The 9,095-nt window shown below is 28.9% G+C and overlaps 1 long non-coding RNA gene across 1 annotated transcript; it reads right to left on the bottom strand.

Annotated features, from left to right (window-relative positions):
- Window positions 1–3,464: 3,464 nt before the first annotated feature.
- Window positions 3,465–4,314, bottom strand: LOC145324038 (uncharacterized). The gene is made up of 2 exons (XR_013881175.1): window positions 4,112–4,314; window positions 3,465–3,900 (listed from the first exon to the last, which is right to left on the bottom strand). It is a non-coding gene; the product is annotated as an uncharacterized LOC145324038 (long non-coding RNA).
- Between the last annotated feature and the right edge of the window lie 4,781 nt (window positions 4,315–9,095).

Below are 9,095 nucleotides of genomic sequence, written 5' to 3'. Positions count from 1 at the left end.
ATGAAGCATTTGATCATGTCTGGTAAATCATTTATATAAATGATGAAAAGTAATGGTCCTAGTATTGATCCTTGTGGCACCCCAATTTTTGAAGCTAGAAAGTTGGAGAATTTTTCTCCGATTTTGCATGTATGTGTTCTGCCATTTAAATAATTTTTGAACCAGTTGAGTTCTGTATTTTGTATTCCTATTTTTTTTAGTTTGGTTAGTAGTATGTTTATGTCAACGGTGTCAAATGCTTTGGTAAGATCTATGAATATGGAAGATGTTGACATCTTATTATCTTTGTCCTTTTCGATTTTTTCCATAGTTGCAATCATTGCATGTATGCATGAGTGTAATGATCTGAATCCAAATTGCTTGCATGAAAGTATATAGTTTTTTTCTAAGTACATTCTTAGTTGGTGAGCAACAACTTTTTCAAGCACTTTGGAAATGGCATTTATAAGAGCGATTGGTCTGTAGTTGTTAGGATCGGTTTTGCTGCCTTTTTTGTAGATTGCAACGATGATTGCTGCTTTTAATCTGTTGTGAACAATACCTGAATGTAGTGAGCTGTTTATTATATTAGCTATTACTCTGGGTATTTTTTGTAAGATGGTTTTGATTATGACACTTGGGATTCCATCTGGTCCTGCAGATAGTTTAGGTTTTAGTGTCTTATTTATTTTTGTTATATCATCAGCTGTTATGTTTTTGAATTTGAACCTAGTGTTTTGTTCATGTATGTTATTTATGTATTCTTGTTGTTTTGTATTGTCTGTATGAATTTTATTTGATAGCTCTGTACCAATTCCGTTAAAGAATTTGTTTAGCTCTGTAGCAATGTCGATATCTTCAGTTAGTTCTTTATTGTTAATTATTATTTTGTCAGGTTTAGTATTTTTTTTGTTATTAGTGTGTCTGTTTGTGGCTTTGTTGATTGATCTCCACATAGCTTTGGAGTCGTGTTTAGTTTTTTTGAATTCATTTTCATAGTATTTAATTTTAGCTTTCCTAATTTTGGATTGTAGCTCTTTTTTAAACTCTACGTGTTGTGTGTTATGTAAAGGTAGTTTACTTTTAAGTTTTTTAAGGTATAATTTCCTTTCAATTTTGAATAGTTTCTTAATCTCGTCATCTATCCATGGCGAAGCATTGGTGTCTTTTTTTTTATCTTTTTTTAAGGTGTATTTTTTGTTTGGGAATGATTCATTAAATATATTGTCTATTTTATTGAAAAATTTGTTCCATTTGTCAATTGTGTTGTTTGTATTGAGAATGTGTGACCAGTCTTCATTGATTAGTTTATTTGAGAAGTGGTTTATGTTGTCAGTGTTAAATTTTCTGCGGTGATAAGTGTTGGTAGTATTTTTGTAGGTGATATCTGTTTTTTGAATGGATTTAATGATTAAGAAGTGGTCAGTAATTGAGTTGCATATGATATAGTTTTTACTGTTATTATAATTATTTGATAGTATATTATCAATGATAGAAGCAGTGTTATTAGTGACTCTAGTGGGTCTGTTGATTAGGGGTATTATGTTTTGATTTTCAAAGGTCTGGTAGAATTTTCTAATACTTTCCATAGTGTTATATTTAAGGATGTCCATGTTTAGATCTCCAAGTATATCATAGTTAGTGTTTGGGAAATGTGTGTCCTTATATTCCAAGAGCAGTTTAATATCTTTAATGCAGTTTTCGATGTCATGTGTACATTGTGAAGGGGGTCTGTAGAGAGTTGAAAGGATATTGGTTTTGTTTTTTGTTTTATATTCGATGGTTAGGAATTCAATATGACCCTTTATAACTGTCATTTCTTTTATAACTTTAAAGTTTATGTAATCTTTGCAGTATATGCTAACCCCCCCCCCTCTTTTGTTTTTTCTAAGTAATGTTGCTGGTTCGTGGTATCCAGGAATGATAAGGTTATTAATGTTACCCCATACTTCTGTGAAGCATATTATATCTATGTTAGAGTTTAATTCATTTAGTAGATATAGAAAATTATTTGAATTTTTGTCAATGCTCCTAATGTTTTGATGAGCTATGCTGAAGTGTTTTAGGTTTTTGATGTGAGAGCAATCAACATAACTGGATTCAGTATTATTGATATTTATAGTTATTTGTTGGAAATTAGTTGGTAATCCTTGTACATTATTACTAATGTCATTCATGTTTAAATTTTATATTTTTTTTAGTTTTTGTAGCCTTCCTTTCTGCCTTTATCCCCCCCGTCTTGAGGATAATTATGAAAATGGTCTCCATAGGAGAATATATTTATGAATAAACTAGGAAACGGTAAGCAATTTAATAATTTATCACATTTTATTAAACATACATATTACAGTAGGTAAGTATTTGAAAGTGTTGAAATTTATTATCTGTTGCTGATAAGATTTTGAGTATATAATTACTCATGTATACTTTCAAGAAGTAGTTTTTTTTTACTAATATACTGGTTATGTGTTGATAATTAATGCCATTAATAAAATTTTCAGTTGTAATTACTATTAAAGTAGTAGTTAAGATAAAAATACATTAAAACTGCCTGAGGGCTGACCATATTATCTGTGTCTTATGCCCTGAAGTGCGCGAGATAATTGCTATAAACTGTCAATCAATAATTAGACTAAAGTCTTATATTGTGTTAATTTATAGAGGGTATAAATAAAGTGAACTAGATGCGAAGCATTTCTATAAGAATCTTGTCTGTACGTTCAAAGAATTTTGAAATTTAGATGTCGCATCTCCATGATATTGTGTATCACACTATGCTTCTGGATACATCCATGTATCTTATTGTGTATCATATTATGCTTCTGGATACATCCATGTATGTTATTGTGTATCACACTATGCTCCTTGATACATCAAGGAAATTCGAGAGTGATATTTTATGTTGGTTCTTTAAATTTTGTGCTTGTTATTCTTGCCACTCTTAGAATTTTATTCATATTGCTGCTTAATAAATATTGGCTTACTATAGTCTTTTTTATCATTTGCATGCATCTTAATTTACTCGTGAAACTAATAGCTTATTGCTTGTTTTTTTTTTTGACACTCTTAAGTCTACATGAAAAGAAAAGATTGAATCGGGTTGCTGCTTAATAATTTAGGATTGAACTATTTTCTTTTTTTTACATTTTGCGAGTGTTATGCTATTTACTCATAGTAAGGATAGCAAGAGCAATATTAGTTTTTTGGCAAGTTAGCTTATGATTTTTTTTTTTTATCAATGGATACTGTTGTATTGTCACAGTCTGTTTGAACATTAAGTAAGAACTATAATCGAGATTAATGTAATTTAGTACTAAATATATTTGGTTATGTTACTTAAAGATTTGTGCTTGTTATTTTTGTCACTCTTAAAGATCTTAAGAATAGAAATTTTATTGAGATACTGTTGTGTTTATGCTTGTATTAAGCTTGTTATTTTTGTTACTCTTATAGTTCATAGTTCGTTTATTTTAAGTAAAATATGATCAAGATTAATGTAATAATTTATTAATAACATATTTAGTTTGGTTGACAATCAATGCATTAATTAACATTTCCATACTGTGTATGTGAATTTTTTTTTCTTGACTGAGATACAATCATAACAATCATAAAAAAAAATAACGCTAGATAAATACAGATTAGAAAAAATATTACTATATTTAGCAATTACAAAATTGTAGTATTTTATTTATGTACAGTGCAAAGAAACAATTTATAAATCATAGCTAGTATTTTTACTTGCATTTTAATATTGTTATATATCATGAATCATGAATGTTACTAATCAATGGTTATGGATAATTCATCAAGTATCTTTTTAATTTTGCAATCCTTGTGTAGCCCTTGTTGATAGTTCAGCTAGTCAGTAATGGTCTTCAGTTTGTCTTAAAAAGGCGGTGTTCTACTGGTGGGTGTCGGCTGAAATATAAAATAAATGATTATATTTATTATAATGTGGTTATCTAGTATGAAGTTGTTAATTTTAGCTTGAGTTACTCAGTCAGCATATCTTTATTCATTTTTAATAGTAGGAATTTTATAAGTTTTAAGTCAGCGAGTTCCTATTTTTTTAAGGTAATATTTTAACTTAGTGGACTGTTAAATTATCATTTAATTTTTCGAAAGTTACCTTTCAGTAGAGTGTTGAAAAAGACCAAAACAGTTTGTCTTAAAAGGTGGTGTGGTTCTACCGGCTGAAATATAAGTATAAGTAATGAATATATTTTTTTATAGTGTGTTTAACTAGTATGCATGTTGTTAATTTTGGCTAGAGTTAATCATTCAGCATAATTTTATTCATTTTTAAAGATAGGAGTTTCATAAGTTTTAAGTCAGCGAGTTTTATAATTTTTTAAGGTAATATTTTAACTTAGTGGACTGTTAAATTATCCTTCAGTACAAATACACAGAAACACAAAGAGACATCCTGCTACTCTAGTACAAGGATATTGCAATTATTTTCCTTATTTGTCTTTATTATTCTAACCTCCCTTCTTTCTGTTATGTTAAGCAATTATAGAATAGCTATATTATCTGCTTACAAATAATGATTGTTTAAACAAGTTATCAACAAATTTTTACAGACACATTTACATAAGATAATTTGATAATTAGCAAACACTACAGCTCTATGACTTTATTTGTCATGTTCTTTCTTGACTGTTTGACTGTATTATAAAGGTATTGTATTTGGGAAGGGAAATTATCTAGGCTGTTTTAATGCTACATGTCTGAAATTATTTATATAGATATTAATGAACAATGTGCATTTAGCTCTTTAATTTTAGAAAATTGGGTTTTTTTTCCATCTAAAAGTAATTTTGTCACAATTCCTCATATTGATTTTAAATGTTTCAACCTCTTTTCTGCAATTATCATTTCTAATGGAAATTGTTCTTGTTAAGTTTGACAGTTGAAAATGTGATAATATGAAGAACAACATTATGTAAACATATAGCAGGGATCTATAAGGGATAGACATAGAAATAGATAGATGGATAGACATAGAAATATATACATATGGACAGATGGACATGGAGAAAATAGACATAAGAATATACATACAGATACATCAATAGTTAAACAAATTATTATGTAAGATTTAAACAGGGATATATAATGGATAGACTTACAGACAAATGAACATGAAGCAGAATAGACATTTATATGGACAAACATACAAATGGACTTGGAAATAGATGGATGAACAATATAAATGCATAGTTACAAAGTTGTATAGATTGACAAATTAATGGTAAGTCAAGAAAAGCATTTGACAGATATTGGATAAAACAAATATAAAAAATGGAAAGACATTTACAAAAAATTGATAGCTAATATCCATAACATCCCTGCAAACATCTTGACCTTGCTTCTCATAAGTTATCACAAAACATATTTTTCATCCTGTAATATTTTTAGTGTGCAATTACATCTGCAATTGTTTTACATTATTAAATTGCTAGTAGCTAAGTCTCTAGAGGCCTCAAGGGGGACTTCAGACTTCCCCCCATTAGTTTTTTTTTATAAAAGTATGAAAAAATATATTTTTTAAATTTTATTTTGGAGGGGGGGGGGGAGGCTTAAAGTAAATAGCTAAAATCCTTTCCATGAGAAGGTACACAGTTAAGGAGAACTGTTCAGCTGTTAGCAAGATCTTCATTTGCTATTTTATTATTTGCGAATATTGCAGAAGAAATTGCCCACCAATATATTCTAGACCTTAGAAAAGAACAATTATTTTAAAAAGTAGAAAGTTTAAAATTCATATTACATAAAAAAATATTATTTGACCTCTAGCTTTTTAACTTGATTTTTTTATAAAAGTATTCCTAAAAAACCTGTGGTTAAAAAATAGTACTGGGACAGTAGAAATACAAATACATCTTATTTTATGACTTGTGGATGAGGCCCTTGCGACTAGGGGCTATCTATTAGAGATGCAGGAACTGGCAGAAAATCACCTAAAATCATCCAAATACTTAAAATAGTCTAAAAACTATACCCAGACATAAGAAAGATTTCAAAAAAAAATAAGTTAGTTCAGTAAAACCTGTTACTTCATAAAATAGAGAACCAGCGGCTGCGCCACTAGCCTCTAGAGAGAAGAACATAACAATTGCAATAGTACAAAAAGTACTTACAACTTCACATAATATCTGTCCTTGTCTCCAAAATATTTACAAGGTATGTTAGTATTTTTTGTCTGCCCATGAGAAAAGAATAAATCAAATTTAGCGAGAAATTGATCTGTGCTTTTCAAACATTTTTAGGAAAGTTTGCAGGGATTTTAAGGGATAAGATAATGGACATTTCCAATGATGATAAACAAATTATCCCTTAATCAGATTTAAATCATTGGTTAAAAAGTTTAAACACTTATATTTAAATAAACAATCAAAATTTAATTAAAGCTAAATTAAAGTTCCCAAAGAATAAGATGGGTGTCAATCTTTGGGTAACAGTTTAATTTATAGTCCAATGTCCCCTCCCTCCATGATTATTTGAAAGCGTAGCTACTCTATAACGTTTTGTCTGTTGGTTTGTCTGCCAGCTTAGAAAGTTTTAACATCCAACTGTTGCATTTATAAAGAAATTAAAATCATTGTATGAACTATATAAGTATTGTAATGTTAAAGTAAGAAAAAGGGGTAATTCCTTTGCCTTTAAAGGGTATCATGTACATATTAAACTTTAAGACAAATATTGAGCTATTAAATGGTAGATAAGGATGTATAGACACATGGGGGTATTTCATTAATTTTTTATATAAAACTTATTTTTTTCTTTCTTAAAGATACTTTTCTTTAAAATTACTAAATTTAAAGGTCGAAAATGTGTCAACAGAGAATGCAAAATATGCCAATTTAACAATTGGGTGTTAATACATGTTAGCATAATGAATCATCTTGGCAAAAAAATCGCATAAACTCTAATTTAAGCTAATGTGGATTTGTGCTGTAATAATATTCATTGCATATATGATGATTTAATAATGTGTCACATGTAAGGAAGTTCAACCTTTTAAGTTTAATGAGTCTTTTCTATATATAGAACAAATTTCATACTGTAATTATTTGTTAGTACCTTAAGGTTTGTTGTATTTTGTTTTAAATGAAGTAATAACATTATATATTAGATGATATATGTCCTTGTAATAAAGTAACATGATATATATTTGTCTGTCTCTTTGTACTGTAGGGTCTTTCTAACCGCTGAACCGTTTTGGTTCTCCTTAACAAATTAGCTGGGAAGGTTAATAAAGGAATGAATAACTTTAAGTCATTTAGAATATCTTCACTATTTACAAGAGACAAGAAAACAAAGATGACAACATCCATAAAAATCATGCTCTATAATCAGAATGAAGGCAAAACATACAAAAAACCATGTAACGTTTCAGAACATTAATTTGTAAGTCGGAACAAAATTGTACATTAATTTATTGAAAAAAGGATATTTTTTATTTTTAGAAATTGATAATACGAATTGCCTTGCTTGTAAAAAATACGATAAATGGGATAATTATAAAAGTAGTTGTCAAGATAAGTAAAAAAATCAGTATTTTTTACGTATGGAGTTTCTAGTAACAATTATAGAGTTGTTACACTTCCTAATTCGTACCTTACTGTTATAGGAATCACCATGCAATGTTTTAAATCAACAGGGCAATTCTAATATGTAAAATCAACGAAATAAAGACAGACCAACCCTAATTATAGAAAAGCTTCATTTTTTTAAAAATGGCCAAAAAATTAAATTGTACCTGAATTAACATTTTATCTGTTACCAATTGTTTCAGAATTTAGTAATTACAATTGAAATATGTCGAGGGAAATTAGGTCGAAATTGTTTACAGATTTAGGTCTGTGTAAAATCAATATATTATTACCTGGATGTTGCATTAGATTTTTATGTACTCTAATAAAGTGATACTTGCATCTGGCTAAATTAAAAATACGCCAATCTAACCTCTGTACCACATCCACTCCCCTCCTGCTGGATGAACGGACTGACCAATAAATTAGTTCTATTTTAGCAACCTAAATTAACTATAAATTTTCCCCTGTCACTATATCCACGTATTTTATATCCATTGTATTAAATTGTTTATCTTAAAAACAATGGAGAGGAAAATACATGGTAATACAGAAAAATCATGCATAAAAAAAGGCCTTAAAATTATCCTAAATTGTTAAAAATACATTAACAATTAATATTTTGTTTTAAAAAGTTATCTTTTTTCTAAATATAAAGAAAATTTAAATTTTTTCTTATCATCTTAGGAGAAGCCATGGCTACCAACACAAAAATGTTATAACCGTATTTTTGTTCTCATTTGAACAATTTTAGAGTTGACATGAGTTTTATACCTTAAACTTTTCCTTTAAACTTGCCTGACAATCGAAAACCTTTAAATTGACACATTTAATAATGTGTAGGAGTACAGCTCTTCCCAAGTAATTTTTACCTGGAGGTCGATTGTGGAAAAACCCTGGCCTAATATTAAGTTTTTTTTTCATAAATGGAATAGTCTATACTTGAGTAAATTATGGTATCAATTCTAGATTGGAGACGTTATTCTATCTAGTTCTATAACTGATTAATCTGTTTCCAAAAATCTAGCTTTCTTTCTTTGCACTTCTTTGTACTTGTTTTTTTGTCAAAATGATAAAATGTTTTAACAAATAGGTAAATATATGAGGTAATATAAATAGAAAAGGATATCCAGGGAGGTTGGCTAAATCTTCCCTTATTACCTCTTGGCAGATGAACTATCCCTTCGTGTTAAACCTACATAAATGGGACACAAAAAATACGATATGCATGAAAACAACATTTACAGAAGCGAAGCTACTTTAAAATTAATTTTGTTTAAACCACAGGGTGTGTAAAATTTGACGTCAATTTAGGTTGCTAATATGGACCTTATTTATCAGTCAGTTCGTTTTCCAGTGGAAGGGGAGGGGATGGGGTAAAAGGGGTTGTTGGGAGGGCGGGGGGGGGGGGTATTGTATCACTTTATTAGAGTACATGAACATCAACATCCAAGTCATAATATATCGATTGTGGTAGTATTTAGTAATAGCATTTGAAAAAAAAACATGCAAGTC

Source organism: Acartia tonsa, chromosome 7, assembly GCF_053477335.1.
Source record: "Acartia tonsa isolate MP-2025a chromosome 7, ASM5347733v1, whole genome shotgun sequence".
Classification (NCBI taxonomy): Eukaryota; Metazoa; Arthropoda; class Copepoda; order Calanoida; family Acartiidae; genus Acartia; species Acartia tonsa.
This window is presented reverse-complemented; position numbering and strand designations above follow the sequence as displayed.